This window comes from Anguilla rostrata, chromosome 6, assembly GCF_018555375.3.
Source record: "Anguilla rostrata isolate EN2019 chromosome 6, ASM1855537v3, whole genome shotgun sequence".
In the NCBI taxonomy this organism is placed as follows: domain Eukaryota; kingdom Metazoa; phylum Chordata; class Actinopteri; order Anguilliformes; family Anguillidae; genus Anguilla; species Anguilla rostrata.
The window spans coordinates 53952649-53971676 of NC_057938.1; the positions used below are offsets into that span (position 1 = coordinate 53952649).

The following is a 19028-nucleotide window of genomic DNA, read 5'->3' on the forward strand; positions in this document are numbered from 1 at the left end:
GAGAGAGCGGGCGAGACAAGTGAGAGATGGGGAGAGAGAGACAGAAAGAGCAAGAGGGAGAGAGAAAGCGAGAGAGAGTGAAAGTGAGAGACAGAGAGGGGAGGGCAGTGAGAGAGAGAAGTTGGGTTTTTGCATTTTATCGCCCTCTTTAGGTGAGGCTTTGCCTGACGGAGCCATATTGTGTTTGCGGGTCCTGTGAGCTGCTCTGGTTATGCTGTACGGTCCGTGTGCCCTTCTCATATGGACACACTGGCACACTGTTAGAGCAACAACGGGCACAAGCCATCTCTGAGACCACTCACACAGCACAGGAAACACTGCTGTGCACACATCAAATTACAATATACTTACAAGCTTACAGATGAAGTATTTATGTGTGAAATTATTATTTTTACTGTTATTAGTAGTGTAATAGAAGTGCTAGCAGTGTAGGATTGAATGATTGGAAGTAAGAGCCATGGTTGTAGCCCAGATATGGTGGCTGATTGGTACGTACGTACTATACTGCTCATGCACTTGACGTCACACTATTGGAGGATATGGAGGATCAGGATATTGGAGCACATGATATAAAATTCAGTTAATCTGCAAAATACAATTATATGAAATCACCATACATTTGACCATTTTATAAATATGTATGTATATAAAATTTGTACACACACACACACACACACACACACACACACACACACACACACTGAGTATGCGCTGCAGTACATCACGTGGTAAGGGCTTTGTCTTATGCATGACAAGTGGCAGTTTTCCTCGACTGGCCTTCCTGTCCCGTCTATGAAAGCCTTTTCCTCCCTTTCATTCTCGTTAATGTTCACTTTCAAGTCCTCTACGGTTACCCCTCGCTCGGCCAGCGGAGTCCCCCCTCGGCCCTTCCGCGGTACCTGGCGGGGCCCGGGCCCTTTTGTGTGCTCCTCTCCCGTTTTCGGGGGAGGGTAAGCCGATCCGCCCCGTCCCCCAGGACCCCGCTCTCTTTTGGGCTGGCAGGCAGGCAGGCCTTTTGAATGGCGCGACCGGGCTTTGGCTCGATTTAAAAAAAAAAAGAAAAAAAAAAAAGAACACTCAGACACATTCACAATTCTAGTGCCCACCCCAACCCCCCCTCCACTGCCATCACCACTGCCCCCCCCTTTCTATACCTTTGCAGAAGCAGCCTGGGGTGACTGCAGGGTTTTGAATGGGCTTCCAGCCTCTTATGGGTGTTCCAGTGTAATCCAGGTGAGCAGCACTGGGCAGGCATGAAAGGAAGGAGAGACACAATGCTTTCATAAAGAAAGATGTTTTTTTTTTTTTTTCTTTTTTCTTATTTTTCTCCCTGGTCTATGAGTGAGGTGGGGGGAGGACGAAGAGGAGGAGGAGGGAAAGAGAAGAGGAAGGCCCTGCTTCTTTGTCCCTGAGCCCTTTACATAGTGTGTTTCATCCCCCGTTCTGTCAATCGCTCTTCCGGAAACACCCCCCCCCCTTCCCAAACAGGATGGGCTTCAGCTGGACAATTGGCTCATAGCTGTGGGCAGTGCAACAGCTGGGGAGTGGCGTTTGGGGGGGGGGGCACAGGGGGGGGCAAGGTCCTCAGGTGCGTGATGGGTCGGGCCGAGTGCCTTTGGTACCATCTGCATGTCCTGTCCCCCCCCGCCCCCTCCATTCTTTCACAGAACTGCAAAATACACTCCCCCCTCCTCCCCCATTCTTCTCTTCCTGTTTTCAGGTGGCCCCCCAGGGACCTGAGCAGACAGCCTCTGCTCTGTGACTGTCCCGGGAGGTTCTAAGCTACCCCCCACCCCTCACCCCCCCACCTCTACCTGCCAACTGCTGTGTCACAAAGGGTATACAATTACCGGGCCTGGTAAATTATCTGATTAAAGAGATCCTTTCACTGGGTCCCTACCCAAAAAAAACCTAAAACACAGACACACACACACACACACTCACACACACACACACACACACACACACACGCACACAACGCCAAAGTGAAAATTTAAGCTTAAACACAGAATATACCTTCCCACTGCTAGAAACCCTTGACACAAACTGAGTGAAACAGAAGGACAGAAGGGATTGTTTCCCCCCGACACCCCCACCCCCCTCGGGCCCCGAAACCGTCTTGGTCCCGCACGGCCTGACGCTATTTCTACGCCTCTGTTTTACCGCTGGCGCTTCGCCGAACGGCAAGAAGGTGCTGATTGAGTCTTTATGTAACATTTGACATAGAGAGGAAGGACAGTCACACTGCCGGTGCGGCCATTGTGGCTCTGAATCCCATCGGCTCATACTTTACAGGCTGTGGCTAGTGTCGGCCATTGGGGCTCTGAATCCCATCGGCTCATACTTTACAGGCTGTGGATGGTGTCGGCCATTGGGGCTCTGAATCCCATCGGCTCATACTTTACAGGCTGTGGATAGTGTCGGCCATTGGGGCTCTGAATCCCATCAGCTTGTACTTTACAGGCCGCGGGCAATGCGGACATTGTGGCTCTAATTTCCATCGGCTCGTACTTTACTGGCTCTAAGTCCCATCGACGTGCTCTTTATGGCCGTGGCCAATGCGGCCATTGTGGCTCTAATTCTGCTCTTACTTTATAGGCCGTGGCCAGCCCAGCCTCACAAAACAAGCTTGAGCAGGTGAACCGACAACTGGCCCTGTCTTCAGGGAGTTCAACTGACACAAACTAGCGGGGCGGGGCATTGCACGTTCAACCAGCTATGAGCAAGTGCGATTTTAAGAAATGCTAAGGAGGGCGGGGCACTACAAACGCTAAAGAACAAAGTAATTCTCTCGTTTAGCAAGTTTAGTAAAATAACTTTTTATGCAATAAATAGCCAAGCGGTGCTTTCCCAAAACAGAGTAGCCGACAAGGCGATGTATAAATGAAGAAAAAAGAAGTTACAGTGAAGTCTAATATACAACAATTGTAAAAAACAAAAAAAACAAACACAACGTAATACAGAAAATAGGATAAAACGGTTAAAAAAAAAAAGCCACAGACAATTAAATTAATTAACAGCGTGCCTAATATAGCGTGTCTTTAAAAGGGACATAAAACTTGCATGTGTCTGTGCATTTATAATGAGGTGTGAGGCATTCCGTGGTTTAGGAGCCTGTACAGTGAAGGCTGCTTTTTCAATGGATTTTGTTTGGTTGTGTTTAAAATTTACTGTTTAGTTATTGTAGGGAAACACAAAATGAAGCGATCATTTCATTGGGAGGGGGTGCGCGGTGCGATTTTAACAATTTAATAATAAAAAAAAAAAAAAAAAGAATGATGTCATCTCTTAGATTGTCTTACAGAAGCGTGTTATCGATCGCGGTCGCTATCCCGCTGTATGACCGCGCATCTCGGTTAGGATAGCGCCTAGCGCCCCGCGCGAATCGGCTTACCACGTAGGTCATACTTTAAAATAGCCCCCGGGCAGCGCGGGGGGCGGGGGGCGGGGGGGAGCTACGGGCCTGTCTGCTGGAGGGGGCGGGGGGGGGATCGGTTACAAGCCTAAGTGTTTGAGTATCATCTAATGATGAAGACTATATGATGCAAGAGAGACTGAAACCTGGCCGCTCATTGCCACATACCCCAGCGAGATGTCTGAGACAGGCCGTCCTCTTGTGTTTCAACGCACGCTTTTAATCTCTTTCCCACCACCCAGTCGTTGAGAGACACGAGAGACAGTTCCATCGAGACGGTTTCCTTTAAGACACTGGTTCGTAAATCTTTTAAAACGGGACACAAATTAGAAATACTTTTTTTTTAATATCAGGAGATTTTGTACCTTTCAGGGACCCGTGAAGTACACATACTTGCATAGTCTAGAGCAGGCATTCCTGACCGGTGTGCCATGTGAAAAATTATTTTAGAAAAATTTCAGGTTTCAACTTCAGATATGTTTTTTTTTTACATGAACTTACATGAACAAATCTCATTTGCAGAAGTCAAAATAGATGTCATTCAAATGCATATTGGTTCATTAAAACCCTGAAAGAACACTGAGGCCTACTGTTGACGCGTCACATCGACGTCAGCACGTCCCTCGCTTTTGAGAGCGGTCGTGCCCCCGAGATTCTGTAAATTTGGAAAGTGTGCCACGCGAGGAAAAAGGGTGGCAAACGCTGGCCCAGTGGACTACAGACTCATTCCGGGACCCCCCCCCTCACGCACCCACCCGACCCATTTTGGCCCCCCTACCCACGGTTTAAGGACCGTGCTCTGTGTATGTAGCACTGTGTGTTACCGCTCAGGCAGACGCATTTGGGGCTCTGAGGATAGCACTGTACGCCTCTCGTCGAAAGCTTGGAAAACTGGAAGCGGTTTCCAGTGTACGTGAGACTCACTCTGACCGTCACCCGGTGGCGGTCGAATTCTACGCAAGTTTGGAAGCATTTCAAACTCTTTAAGAGGGGAGACTTGGAGCTCGATGAGTGAGGGTTAGTGGTAGGGGAGGACTTGAATTTCTGGAAGAAAAAAAAAAGGTAGAGAGAAAAACACCCTGCACATTACACTGACAATTTTGGTCAACGCTGAAGGACGTGGGCCTAAAAAGAAGATGGCATTCTGTTTGCTGTTTCCCAACTGAAGACGCATTTGCCGAATACTTGATAAATAAAAGGCATCATTAATAGGTCCTGCACCGATGTTGCTGCACAGTGCAATGATTGGTTTTATGGTCCGTGAGGGTAAACTTAACACTGTTAACATTTCTTGCTCATTTTTTCATTCTTAAAATCTTATTACAAACAATGAACCGAAGATCAAGGAAGATGAATCATTCTGTTGTGATAACCACACTCTATGAAAAACAGCCATCTCTGTGCTCTCTCACAGTATAGGCCACCATTCATTCACGGGCGAGTGTACCTTTTCGTTGACTCCAATCTGAAATCCACCATGATTGGTAAAAACACTGATTTAAAAACACACGAACCGTCGACTCGCAAAATGAGGCCCCATGGACAGGTTGCCCTCAGCTGTGCCTGCTTGTATTAAAGACGCCTTCGGTGCACTTAGCCACACTGTTTTCCGGCGCGTGATAACGTGATACAGTCAGGTAAAGGTTTCTTACATTACCACATCGAAGAATGTGAGCAGAGGGAGTGTTTTGACACACATCTCCTAGCATTGGGAAAATTTAAATACAAGGTTTATTTACTTTTCCCCGCCAGGTAACGCGGTACTTCTGAAAATGTGACTCGGTCCTCTCTCTCTCTCTCCAGTATGTAGAGCTCCTGGTCTAACAATCGGGGAAATGTGGAAAAGTGATTTATTTACTGCAATTTAGCACTTCCTTGAAAAGCGAAACGGACTGTTGCCGTTGGACGCGGTTGCTGGACTCGACTCCAGCTTGGACACGGAAAGCGAACCTCAGACTCCACAACGAACAAAGATGTACCTAGCAGGCGCGCTCAATAGTGAGCACTGTAACAGACTGGCCTCCTAATGGGAAAGAGCGCTAAGTACCTGTGTCCAGCACGCACCGACTCTGCTAGAGCAAACACATCAACGTTAGGTAAACACTCACATACCCCTCCAATTAACCTCAAGTTCTCCTCGTGCTTCATTGCTGGTGAGCGCAGCCTTCTTTATTTATTTTTTTTATGACCTAAAACATTTGGAAACAAAGAATGCTAACAATGTTTAAACGATGTGCTACTACAGTAAGCGTTGAGTTAAGTGCACGTTGCTGCCAGTTTAAACGTTGCGTGATTCTAGGTTTAGGTTCTGGCTGAGCATCTTGTGAGAAGATTATAGTGATGTATTATAAATTCTGAACGCGCCCGCGCGCGCACACAACACAAACGCACGCACACACATTAATGGACGACAAATCTGACAGGTCGTTTCGGTTCTCTGTCGGTTGGAAAGCGCAGAGTAAACAAAAAAAAATTCTGTGGTTAAGCGAGGCTGGGAACTCTTTCAGAGTTTTGGCTTCGGCGGTTTTCGCTGGACGGTGAAGCGCAGCTTCTCGTGTTTTTTTCTTCTTCTTTTTGTCCAAGCCATTAGTGTGAGAGTGATAAACACCTGGAGTCTATCAGGAACAAAGAATGGCCTGTTCTGCCTCTCTCCAAACACAGTCAGGAGGGGAATTACAATGCGAGGAACACAGGAATAGAACTTTTATTGGCCAACATGGCGGAGTTCTAGATTAACCCTTTGAAGAGTAGGTTTTTTGGAATGTTTTCTTTTTCTTCAACATTCTATGTCAAAGTTCTAGAACTCCACTGCTTTCAGTTACCAGCAGTGATGGTGACCTCGGCATTAGAATGCTCAGCTAAGAACATTCTAATCACACGTTTGTCATCTCACACCTTAAAGGGTTAATGAATTAATGAATGCCTATCATCTTTCTTCATCCTTCTGCACGTAAATCATGTCACTGTGCCCAACTGCCCCCTCTGATGTGGTGCTCACAATCACCCTTGTTTACACAGTAGCCTTGAACAAAATAATCAAAAATAGGGCCTACTAGTAAAGATCTAAATTTATTGCACATGTGTAGATTTCCCCCCCAAAAATGAACACTAAGCACAACGACGGTTTCAGGGGTCCTATGAGTTGAATGTTTTGCACTCTTCAGCTTTACCAAAGTGTCTGTATGACAGAGCTATGAGAAGGCATGGGAATTCAGTTTGAATCAGTCTGGGTATTTGAACCAAGGCGACGCACAGTTTTAACGCAGTCTTCCAAAGTCACAACGGCGTTTAACCGCAGGAACTTGTGTTTTTAATCTTTTTTTGTAAATATGACTTGTTGAACTTAGCAGAATGCACGCCCCGGGGACGAGCTTCGCCCCAGCCGAGGTCTTCCTGAGCTACTGCTGCGCCGTGTCCCCGTCCCGCTTGGGAGGCGCGCTCCAGTGCCGTCCCACTCTGGGAATAAAACTTAAAAACATGTTTTGAGTTAAAGTCACGCGGGGTGAAAAGGGTAAGTGGGCTTTTTTTAAAAAGTAAAAGTGGATATAAAAGATGAAGACGCCGCTATTAAAAGCAGACATTTATATCGCGTACGATATTTCTTAAAGGGAAACTGCCCTCCTAATTCAATGTTATTGTATTCTGTTGATCCCACCACTGCTGGAAAACTAGAGGGGGAAAAAAAAAATCATATTTGTCTGAGTTGTGGCCGTCTAGATAATTTTACTCACCGGGCCCTGCATATGAATCATGTACCTGATTCAGCAGTGTGTCCTGAAGACGTTGAGAATGGGTCTGTCTGTGCTGTTTTCATGCAATGCATACATTTTTCAGAGACTGGAGACATATCTGTAAGACTGTGGGTTTTATTTGCAGTCTTCATCTTGACCGTGTTATCAATTTTTACCGTCAAAATTGATTTTGGGGTGAGGTTCCCCTTTAAGAGGTCTTCGTGTTGTGGTGGGGTATTAATTCCCATTGCACAGGGCCTGCATGCAGTGCTCTGTGTGTATGTAAAAAGCAGGGGGTTTGACTGTGAGCCAGCCCTTCCCCCGGCTCGGTCTGGAGCTGTTTGAGGCCTTGCAGCCCCGGTGGAGCCTGCTGAAGTCCACCGGGCTCTCTCACTCCAGTGAATCCATCATCCCGCCCTCGCCGTGCCCACTCACTGGTGAGAGATGCCGCCATTTTGTCTCCGGTTTGGACGGATTTTGGGGGGGGTTAGGGTTAGGTGGGGGGGGGGATTCAGTTCAGGCCGCAGTGGCCTATAAGGAAGGTACCACAGGTGGGAGATGGATGAATTTTTAAAAAACAGTTTTTTTTTTTTGCGTTTTAAAGTCATGCCGTTTTATTCCAGAGACCTTGTCATGCCGGCATCTTGGGTCCGTCTCCCATCACAACCGAGCGCAAACAAGAGTTCCTATCGGCTGGGCCGCTTTGCCACTTCATCGTTTCTGTTCTTCGGCTGCTTCAGACGTCCAAGACAGGTAAGGCCTCCCCGTGCACTCTGCTCCTTTCTTCCAAACGGGAACGGCCCTCATAATAATATTATGTCTAATACGCCCTCCGAATTTACTTTATCTTCAGTGTATTATTTTTTCCCCCGCATAGGTTCCTTTGGCACTGGAAGGTGTTGTGAATTGTAACAGCCGGAGAGGAGAGAGTGATGGAGAGAGCGAGAGAGAGAGAGAGGGAGAGGGAGACCACCAACGGCTTTCTCACGTAAAGCAGCTGGATGGAGAGCACGCCGCACTTCTGTACCTGGGCCTCGTTGCCTGGGCCTCGTCACGGCAACGGATAACCTGAGGTCTGAAATCGGGTCGTACCCCTGAAGTAGCCTGAGAGAATCCCGCGCCACTGACAGGTAAAAGGGAAGCGTTTCAGCCGGACGCTGCGGCTCTGTGCTCATAACACTCAGTTATAATTTTTCTGTGACATTTTTTCAAACTGTGCAAATTTTTAAAACACTGGACATTTATTTAACTATAATATCCCATTGAAAGATAGAACCTCTTTTACAATGGAGAGGGCAGCATGATGGAGGGATGATAGATAGATAGATAGATAGATAGACAGATGATACAATAACAGACATCAAAAATACAAAATAAAAAAAATAAAAAAATAAAAAACGGTTTTATGCAGTTTCCTGAATTCCCGTTTAAATGAAGATTAACCATGTGTTCACTGGTCATTGAAATATAAAAAATACTACATAAAGTTTTTTTACACTGCTTTACACCAAGCGCAAAAGCAGTTAACATCCCATACACATGCACACACACTCTCTCTCTCTCTCTCTCTCACACACACTCACACACACTCCAAAGACACCGGGCATAATAAAAACGCGGTATTGGCTTGGTGAAATGTAAAACGACTCTGGGCGGTCGGTCGGAGGGGAGGGGGGGGAAGGATCGATGCGGTGTCATTACTCCGCTGAGTTAACCAGGGGAGCGGTGGGCAGGTCCTCCACACCTTGCGTCCTGTCCAGTCCTCACAGGGGATCCACAAAGTGGATGGATCAGTTACACTCACCCTGGCCCGCGTGACACGGTACTGTACTCCGTCCTCTGTGCACACAGGTCAGAGCGAGAGAGCAGCTAGAGAGGTCCTGATGTTATTATTACTTGGTTTTTTTTTTTTGGCTTGCGGACATCTTGGGTGACAGATGATTAGTAGGTTATAGAGCAGGATGTGAGGCTGAGTGCACAGTAAAATGTCCGGTGTTAATTCAGCACTCAATAGATTCCAGAGTGGTATCGAATGTTATCTGTCAAGAGCTAAATTAACACTGTCGGAGTTGAATTAACACTGTCGGAGTTGAATTAACACTGGACATTTTGCCGGGTGGGTATAACAGCGGAGCCCTCGCCTGGGATTGGACCCCGAGTCAGCTCTGGAGGCACAGTCCACTGCGCCGTACGGCTGCCCCCCCCCCACCCCCCCCCATCCTGTTAGATAGCCGTTTCACAGGAAACCCATCGCCAGACTCCGCTGGATTTCCATTACTCGATTAATAATTTAAAGGGCGAGGCGGGCTCAAGGACAAGGTCGCGGAAGCTGGGAGTTGAGTAATCACCCTTTAACGTGCGGCGGCGATCGCTCGCGGCGGGCGAAGCTCTGCAGACCGGCTGCCGACTCCGAGGGTGGCATGCGACGGGCGGGGAGGGGACGGACGGCTGGAAGGCGTGGCGTGGCGTGCCGGGTGTGTACGCAGGCTGGCAGAAAGGTCTGCAGTGGAGCTTTCCAGGAACGGGGTGTGTGTGTGTGTGTGTGTCTGTCTGCATCTATCTGTGCTTGTGTGTGTGTGTGTGTGTGTGTGTGTGTGTTTGCGTGTGTGCTTGTCTGTGTTTGCATGCATCTGTGTGTGTGTGCGTGGCATGGACAGGGGGAAACGCAGTACCACAGGCCAGCATTCATTGGTTGATCATCGTAATTTTAAGACATGTTTTTAGCAACTTTACCAAGAGTATCATGCCTGAGTTTAGATGAACTTGTCTTGTAAATGTGTTTTCCTCCATTCCGAGAAGTCGTCCAAGAAAGGAACAAAAAAAAAAAGTCGAGTTGAGTCGAGTCCACGGTTTATATGGGAAGAATATATGCGTTTGAACCGAAAAACATGTTCAGCTTGGCGGTTTATGCTGTCATAACCGTACAGCATCCATTTTTCAGCGATCAGACGCGTTTTATGTGCCGCTGACAGCCAGACAGCGAGCAACATCAATCTCACTTATAGCGTGCTACTTAAAAAACAAAAAAAAAAAAACACTTTTTTTGAATAGCACATCTTACAACATGTTCCTCTCCATACATACTCTGCCCACATTTCCTGTGTTTTTGGGGTTTTGGATTTCTAATATCTACTAAATGCAGCATAAAGTTGATTGGATGCGGAATCACAACCGGAAGGTGAATACGTAGGCTACTGTAGTTAATCAAAATATGCGCAGCCGACCTTTACGAGATGATAAGCAAGGTCATGATCGCAACGTCTGTAATAATCCAGAGCTGTTTTTTTTATTGTCATGAGGTCTCAACCCAAAACTAGTTTAGAAAAAAAAGTATCCTTCATAATAGTTGCCAGTCACATTTGAGAGAACGTTAAACATCTGCATGACACTTGCGTCCAGTTAACAGAGGATAAGAACCGACTGTGTTCACAAAAAAGCGAACGAACCCTGTTCAAGAACTGCGCCGAAAACATGAATGGCCTCTTTTAATGGAAAATCAAATTAACCTCCAGTGGAAAAAGGATGAAAATTGGTTATTTAATATCAGGTTTTTATTTTTTTGGCCGCATCTCTTTGCTGTCCCGTCACTCATTCAGTCACAACAGTACATTATTGGGGTTGGGGAGATTAGAATATTGAGTACAGTTAACTGACCTGGAGTGGGGCACCGAAAAGTCTGAAACAATCTTTAATACTGCATTTATTGGCGGTTGGTCAGCGCGTGATTTAGGGGCTAATCCTGAATTAATGAAAGTCGCGCTGGCCAATTCCCCCTGTCAGCACTTAAGTTAATGTGATAAGTGTGCAAGCGTAGGATTAGCAAGATATCCGAAAGCGCACTTCCATAGGCGAGATCGACTCAGCCGGGAAGCTTTTTAAAAAAAGACATAAATTCGGCCGCCCCGCAAACAGCTCAGCATTTAGTTCCGCGCAACTTTTCTTCGGCTGCAACCTGACTCAGCTTTTGCCGATCAAAAATAAAATCATTGGTACATTCTGAGGGCACGTTCTGATTAAATATTTATGGCTAATGGAGATTTTTCCCTGGTGTTGGGTGAAATATAGTCCTGAAGGGCATCAGAGTATCGGCGGTGGACAAACAATATGCAGCCTACCGAAAGAGTGTTTTTTTTTTTTTAATATCCAAAAACGTTGTGCCCCGAGAGAAGTCTGAGGTTAGGGCGACTGCTGGGGTGTTTTTGCAGCCCCGTTCCGCGCTGTAGTCCCGCGCGGTTTGCTGCGTTTGATAGCTCTCTTCGCACTAGATAAATCTGTCACGCTGTCGTTTTCGGGACAGTTTCAGGGCTAGATTTTTCCCCAACTGTTTCTATAATTCCGCACCAGATGTTGGTAACCGGTAACTCTCCCGGCCATGTGTTGCCGTGACGACACGAGGCGCACAGAGACTTTCATCCAATCACAACTGGGAACCAATTCACACGTGTGTAAAGTTTGTGTTGTCAGTATGCGGCCTTTATATGCCATTTGTTATATAAATACACCTGGAGATAGATTTATACATTTTTGAAATAACTTATCTATAAAATATTATTAATTGATTTTATGTTCTAACGGAATTTTCTGATGCATCTTTTTGTTATTTAGCCTGTTCAGTGACTTTCTTATAAACAAGTGCATGATGTGCTTATTGGATGATATGAATAGCTCGGCGCGCATGCGTCTTTGAGGATTTTACTTTCTGCTTTATTTTAGGGACTGTGTGAAGAAAGGAACGTGTGTAATGGTGCGTAACCAAAGCAGAATCAGGTTCACCGTTTAAACCCCATTCAGGTAGAATACCCCTCTCAACACTTAACGGAAAGCCATGAAGTAAAATGTAGACTTTGCCTAGAACCACGCACCATTTCCTCTTCTCTTCGGTTAAAAATATAATGTTAGACTTAGTTTCTGTTCTTCACAGACCTAGTTGTGAACTATAGCTGCCACCAAATCAATAAATATGATTGTGTGTTTGAACTGGAAAATAAACGTCATGCACATTTACTTGTAAGTCAAAGTCAAGGGCGAATGTTGTTTGAATCGTATCGACTTATCACTTTGTAAACTATAGTACCTGAGCTCAAAGAAGCTTGCAGTTAATATGGATATTCCATTATTGTCAAGGAGACAACAGACCAAAGATGCTGAAACTTCAGACATGACAATTCTCCACATTTAGTGGTTTTTATGAAGATTGCAGCAAATTAAGTCTAATGAGAAGCGTCCAGAAGCCCAAGGCTTTTGTGGACATGTCTGTTGTTCCTGGCACTGCATGGGCGGAGGTTGGGTTGGGGGGTTAATCTACGTCCCAAGGTCTTGCGTCTGTCAGCATCTGGGGGTGTCAGTCCACAGGCCTGCGTGGGAGTCTGTTTAAAAACAACGGATTTAACCCTCTCATCCATGCACACGCGCAGGCGCGCCACACGCACACACCCGCACACCACACACACACACACACACACGCGCGCACAGCTTGCAGCTATCCCCAGGTGCACAACCTGACCAGTCAGGCACGGAAGGGTTCTGCGGAGCGGGCTCGCTTCGTTTCGTATTGTAATGACGATAACAGCAGGTTTGGCCGCGGACGCGCTCGTTAATCGCCGGTGTCTGGCCTCTCTCCTCGCGTGTCACCTGTCGCCGTCAGAATGGAAAGCAAGCCGTTCCGCCCGCGCTTTTCTCCCGGTGCGAAATACGTCAGAGAGAGAGAGAGAGGGAAAAAAAAAACAGCCCTAGGCTTAATCTCACAGAGTGGCCATCGAACATTCACTAAGACTTGAGTTCACAGTTGCTCAGGCGTTGGTGTATATATACACTGTGTATATTTATTTAACAACATCAATTTTGAGTCCACATTTTATTTTCCATTTAGTTTTATTTGTTCTTACAACAACCTTTGTTCATAGTTTATTTAGAGTTTCAATTGTTTTTTTTGTTTTAGTTTTCTCTCTGACCTTGCTAGTCTTAGGCGTGGTGGATAGGCCTGTTGAAGATTATTAACATTTGCTCCCATTGGACCTCCCGCTGTTTCTCGGCCATACCTGTTACAGCTGCTTCGAATAAATTCTGCGTACAATTTCGTTTAAAGAAAATTCGCATATCAGATATTTATTAGCTAAAACAAAAACATTTAAATAGATTCTATAAAGATGACAGGGGCCAAAATCTGCAATTAATTAAGTGCTGATTTCCCCCTTTAAACATTACTCTCGACACCCCGCAATAGGAAGACTCCCAGATTACTGGAGCGCCAGGATATTTTCATTATTTCAAACTTTACGCGAAGCAGCATTCCTCGGTCCAATTGGATCCATATGTTTCTGGGAGACGTCCATTTTGAAGTGCAAATAAAAATGACATATTGTTTAACGACGGTATACTTCACTGTTAAATCATGTTTTTGTAATGATTACCGTTCAATAAGGACACCCCCTTCTGGCTGCGAACCTCACGCGCGTGAGAAGATTTCCCTGCTCTCGGGTCAAGCTCAGCGCGAAAAAATGTCGCTTAATTGTAATAAAATAAACAGTTTCATTTGTGAGCAATTTACATTTTATTTCAAATTGGGCGGATGATTGCTGCAGGTGGGCGATTGTTTTCAAGAGAAGAAGCCAACAGTGTAAACTATGGGGGTCTGGAGAGACATTCTTATAGTCAAACTGAGAAACCAAAAATATCAACCCTTTGTATGGATTTTTAAATATTATGTCCTTCAGGAAACACAATTTGTCAGAAAAGGGGAATTCATTTCTGTTCAGATTCGATGGGCCAACAAAGACGATCATTTATGGGATTCGGGGGGATGGGAGCACTGACCAATAGAAAGGCAATTAGTGCGATTCAAATTCATATCTTCCGAATAAAAACAAACCTGGATAGTCTCTTTTCTGTTGGGTTCTAAGACCACTTTTCAGACCCTCGTTCTCCCGCCCCGCAAAGGTAATTACATCCACCTGGACAAACATCGTTTCTCTCGTTCTCCCCTTCTGCTAACATTTACATTTGTGTGATCAGCTGAAATATTTAGTCACTTGAACGCAAAATTACAGCAGGCTTCCAACATTTCGGGCTCTTAAAACAGTCAATTACATTACCGCGCTAATACTTAATGAGCCCCAATAATAAATCACACGTAGTCCAATTATGCCTTTCCCGCTGACAAGTGCGAATAAAATCTTTTCAGAATGTCTCATGAACATAGTCTAAGCTCTCCTGTAAAAGCACAAACGACATATATCTTGTATACAAAGCTGTGCCGGTTGAAGCCAGACGGAAAGATCACTTTAAATGCGTGTCCCTTCTTTTCTGACAAATAAATGGCGCCCATTTTAATCAAACTCAGACACTTATAAGAAGGGGACATATATCACATTGAAAGAAAGCGCATTCTGAGCGCGAGAATCCGGGGGGAGCCGGCGTGTTTCTTCAGTCTGGTGAACTGAAATGATATCACTTCGCATAAATTCAAGGCCCTTTCAGACAAGGTGCCCTCGTGGCATGTTTTCGGTAATGCAATCTGTGTCTGATGTCGAATTTACAGCTCTTTATTTAAGCATCCGAATGACAGTGTGGAAGTATATATCACTCCAGAACCCCCCCAACCCCACAGTCTGAAGGGTTGCCCAACGACCGTCGCGGAGGTGTGTGCAGAAACTAAATCCGCCGTCTGTGGCTTCCACTCGTCGGTACATTACCCTTCAAATATGCGCGGGTAGCAACCTGCGCGTGACCTGGGGAGGCCAAAACGCGGCGCTCACTTTTACACTTTTCTTTTCAGCCCCACGTGTCACTGCACTCCCGGATAAAAAAACAAAAATAATTGTTTTAGGAACCAAAGCACCTCTTAGTTGATGACACTGGCATTCAAAAAAAGAATACTTTGGCCCCAGACCAACACAGGCGTTTATATAATGCATTCGTACATTATTATATTCATGCCTGTGCTGGTCTAGGGTCATGGAGGGTCTGAGAGATGGTCACGTGCTCTGTTTTTATTGTCGTGTACAAACTTAGGGTTGGAATGCAGACCAGAAAACATCATATCTGCTGATCTTTAATTCACGAAACATCTTGCAGGGCTTTCATCGTTTTTATATGGATTTTTAAACAGTACTTATAACTCCAATTACCTGCAAGCAGGAACATAAAACCCTTAAGAGGGAAAAAGGTTTTACTCCGACTTTACTACAACGAGCTGCTAATATAGAGTTTATTTGAGCAGCTGCACATCAAAGGGCCCCGTTTCCAATGCACTTACTTTAACCGACCCATAAAAATCAAGAAACTTTTGACCCGCTTTTGTTTTACGAGACAGAAACTTTTTGTGTAAATACCTGAACGCAAGAAAAACAACAAAAACGAGAAACTAACGAGAAGAGAGGGAAAATATTTGACTGTTGTACCTGCTTACACCTCTCGTTTCATTTGGATCTGTGAGCAGAGCTCGGATAAGGCGCTCCCCATTCAACCGCCAACCCCTCCCACCCCCAACCGCCAACGCTACCGCCACCACCCCTCTCTCCAGCACCTGCTGCCATATGTCTGCAATGCTCTCTTCCCAGAGACCGAACCCTAAACTGGGAACCACGTGCATCGCTAGAATTACACTGCCACCTGCTGGTGACACGTTGGAACTTGAACAACCTAAAAGCTGCTTTGGCTTATTTATTTGTCTGTTTATTTATTTGCTGCAGCATAACATTTTTTTCCTACCATAGCAACTTAACACGATTAAGTATTGGTTAAAATTCTTCAAATAATATTGTTGCAAAATATTGAGGTGGTTCATTGCTCTGACAACTGAAGTGTTGCTTTGAATGTGCATGTCTATATCATTTCTATTCATGGAAGTATGCGGATCCGGAAACGGCTATATACCCTTAAGTACTATTATTTCCTAGATTAAAGCAAATATTTTGATGTTTGCAGTCCTTAAGGTCAACAGAACTTTTAGAACTGAATTGGAACTTTTTCTGAACATTTGACTTTTTCAAAGGGATATTATTTATTTCTAAATATAGGACGGAGGAGATGGAAAACAGTTACCAATGTTTTTTTTAATTTTTATTTATGCGAGATATAATTAATCATTTTATACTGTGAAAGAAATGAGGTCTGGGGGGTTATCTCTTTATCCCCGTGGCAGGTGCGGAAGCGGCAGCTGGCAGCGATGCCGGCTCCGGCCCGCGTGCTGCCCCCCGCGTGCATCAGCGCCCCCGCCCAGTCCTGCTGGGACCACCATCTAAGGGGCTCGGGGGACCGGGCAGGCCCCAGAAATCCTCGGCATCCTCGCGGCCGTGCTGACAACAGTACTGAGTGAAGCCAACTGCAGGGGTGCACCTGTCCCTCCTTCGTAAGCTGCTGCCGATACCGAGCTCCCCCTCCACGCCCCTCCAAAGCCTAATATCCAGTCCAGTGTGCGCAGAAATGCCAGCTCGCTGGAAGACCACAAATTGACCGGGGAATCTGTTTCTAATCTCGGCACTGCCGCTACGAGCTGCTTGCTGCTGCTGCCGCTGCGCCCCCGGATGCGTTTCCATTAATATCGCCTTTACCGAAAAAAAAAAAAAACACGAAACGGCGGTACTTTCATGTGATCGTTCATAGGTTAGCTGTCAGGTACAACATGTTGATGAGACGATATGGATGTCGTATGATATATCATCCTGGGCTGAATTATTGACAGTTTGAGCCAGGGGATTTGGAAGGAACTGGAACACGTTATGCTGGAAAATTGATACCACATCTCTATATGGGATGATTTATCTATCAGTAGTTTTTGCTGAATGTTTCTTATTTGTAGTATAATTGGGATTGTATTTGACTTTGTCTCTCTAAATGTATCTAGATATCTGTACACGTCACTCTGAGTTCCTTTGGGAATATTGCCGTTTCAACCCTACATAATCACATACATGTAAAACGAGAAATCATCTGGCGACACCTTGTGGTCAGAATATCCTGGGTATCCTGACTGCTCGCGATTAGCTGACCTAAAACGAACATTCCAAAACCATATCAGTTTCATTTCTCATTAGCTATGAAATATTGAATGGTCGCCGTGTATTAGCTTAAATATCTTCGCGCAACAAGACGCTTGAGTCCACCATGTATGCCCTGAAAATAATATATCTGTATTTAGAACTTTAAGGTGCAGCCTACACTGAAAGACCCACTTACAACTGTATTCAAAAAGTTATTGTGAATATAACTATAACATAGGACATCACCATAGAAACCATCTGTCCTTTAGAACACTAATTCGTTTTAAATGTTCTAAGAACCAACTCCAGGAAACAAATTTATGAATCGGTATTTTGTGCGCAAGACCCTATTCATCTAGGAAAGGAGATTTTACAGGAAATGCTTGCATTGCAGTGGAAGGCCAATAGAGTGCGCCATTTCCCCTGCGCCTCGTGCAAGCCTGACGCCTTTAAAGTTTGAAATAATTTATCTCAGGAACCAGTGCTCCCTCTGATGGTTAAAGTATGTTACTGCAGGAGGAAGAGCCGTCACGTGCTCACAGACTGAAAGGCTCTGAGCCAGAGTCAGGCTGATAACCAGAGTCTGTTCCATCTCGTATATGGCTGATCCAGAAATGCTTGTGCAAGGAGTGGAATCTTTTTTTTTTTTATCCCATGGAATTACAGAAAGCACTCTCGTGCCTGGGCTGGTAGTGGCCTATGGTTATTCAGGATAAATCTGAGGTTTCTCTTGTGTCTTAGTTTGGCTGGCCTCAGTGTTCACTGTGTGCTCAGCTTTGCTTAGTGATCTTGATGTTTCAGATTTCTTGCATTCAAGCATTTGTATACCGTTAAAGGAAACCACTTAAAAGGAACCAACTGAATAATTAAATGATCTACTGCTAAAATAACGATTTTGGGCCTCCAGAGAAATTGGGCAGGGGCTGGACATGTGGTACTTACACCTGGAGAAAATGGCCTGAATCTAAACAACAGTGCTAAAAATAACTTAACATAAACCTCACATCCAGAGTTTACAAACCATACTTTCTGAACGTGCATGTACGCATGCTCACGCACGTACACACACACACACATGTATGCCTGTGTATGTGTGTATACAGCCAGCACAAGTATTTACATTAATTCAGATTAAGATGGGATCCACCGTTCCTTTTCATTTTTTAAATCATTATCTAGTTGATTTGATTTAAGGGAAAAACCCAATGAAATCTTACGCTACGGCTGCCAAGAAACGTAATTAAAATGCACATTTAGACGGTAGTTTAAAAAGAGATGGATTTTGATCAGTTCTGCCCATCGTGCGCTCTAATGAGGTTTCCCAAGGACTGAGTCATGAAGGAATGCATGTTTCTCAGCAACCACACTGTCGAGGAAGAAAAGGGGAATGCTCTTCTCATTTTAGTTTCTGAAATGTCAGAGTGCGTTGAGGTTAGATTGAACAGACCCCTGAGTGGCACTGGAGGAGGATGCAGGCACAGTGTACCATAGAGAACATGCTCAGCATGGACTGAATTGGCGCTTGTTCTTAAGATTTTAATGGCCTAGTTTAATTAATCATTTTTTTCCTTATCTGTGGCTTACAAATACGTGCAAGTCAAGTGTTTTTTTGTTTTTTTATTTATTGTTTATTTAAACTCACTTGGGCAAGGTAGTTTTAATTAGATGGTGAACTCACCAAACTATGTTTTTCGAGGAGAAATCTTGCATCAAAGTGGCCTTGTCATAAATGTTGACTTAATCCAGGCCTAAAATGTAATCTCGTAATCCTGGCCTAAGAGTTTGAACAAATGTTTAATGTGAACAGGCAACATAAATTGAAGTGAAAGAACTGAGGTGAATTGGAATTAAAATTCATTGACATGGTTATAAAAATGAATATATTACATTACAATATATAAT

The 19028-nt window shown here is 45.0% G+C and overlaps 2 long non-coding RNA genes across 4 annotated transcripts in view; one reads left to right on the forward strand and one right to left on the reverse strand.

Annotated features, from left to right (window-relative positions):
• Positions 1 to 5661, reverse strand: part of LOC135257645 (uncharacterized) — a 17903-nt gene extending 12242 nt beyond the window's left edge. The window contains exons 1-3 of the long non-coding RNA XR_010330701.1: positions 5528 to 5661; positions 1155 to 1243; positions 900 to 1039 (exon numbers count right to left, since the gene is read on the reverse strand). This is a non-coding gene — a long non-coding RNA (uncharacterized LOC135257645). The remainder of the gene's footprint in view (positions 1 to 899; positions 1040 to 1154; positions 1244 to 5527) is intronic.
• Positions 4932 to 17099, forward strand: LOC135257644 (uncharacterized). Of its 3 annotated transcripts, none has more exons than XR_010330700.1 (5): positions 4932 to 5052; positions 5219 to 7583; positions 7770 to 7899; positions 8024 to 8276; positions 16289 to 17099. It is a non-coding gene; the product is annotated as an uncharacterized LOC135257644 (long non-coding RNA). The 3 variants fall into 3 exon arrangements; XR_010330699.1 differs by lacking the exon at positions 16289 to 17099 and adding an exon at positions 11860 to 13798; XR_010330698.1 differs by lacking the exon at positions 16289 to 17099 and having other exon boundaries at positions 8024 to 8337.
• Positions 17100 to 19028: the final 1929 nt, after the last annotated feature.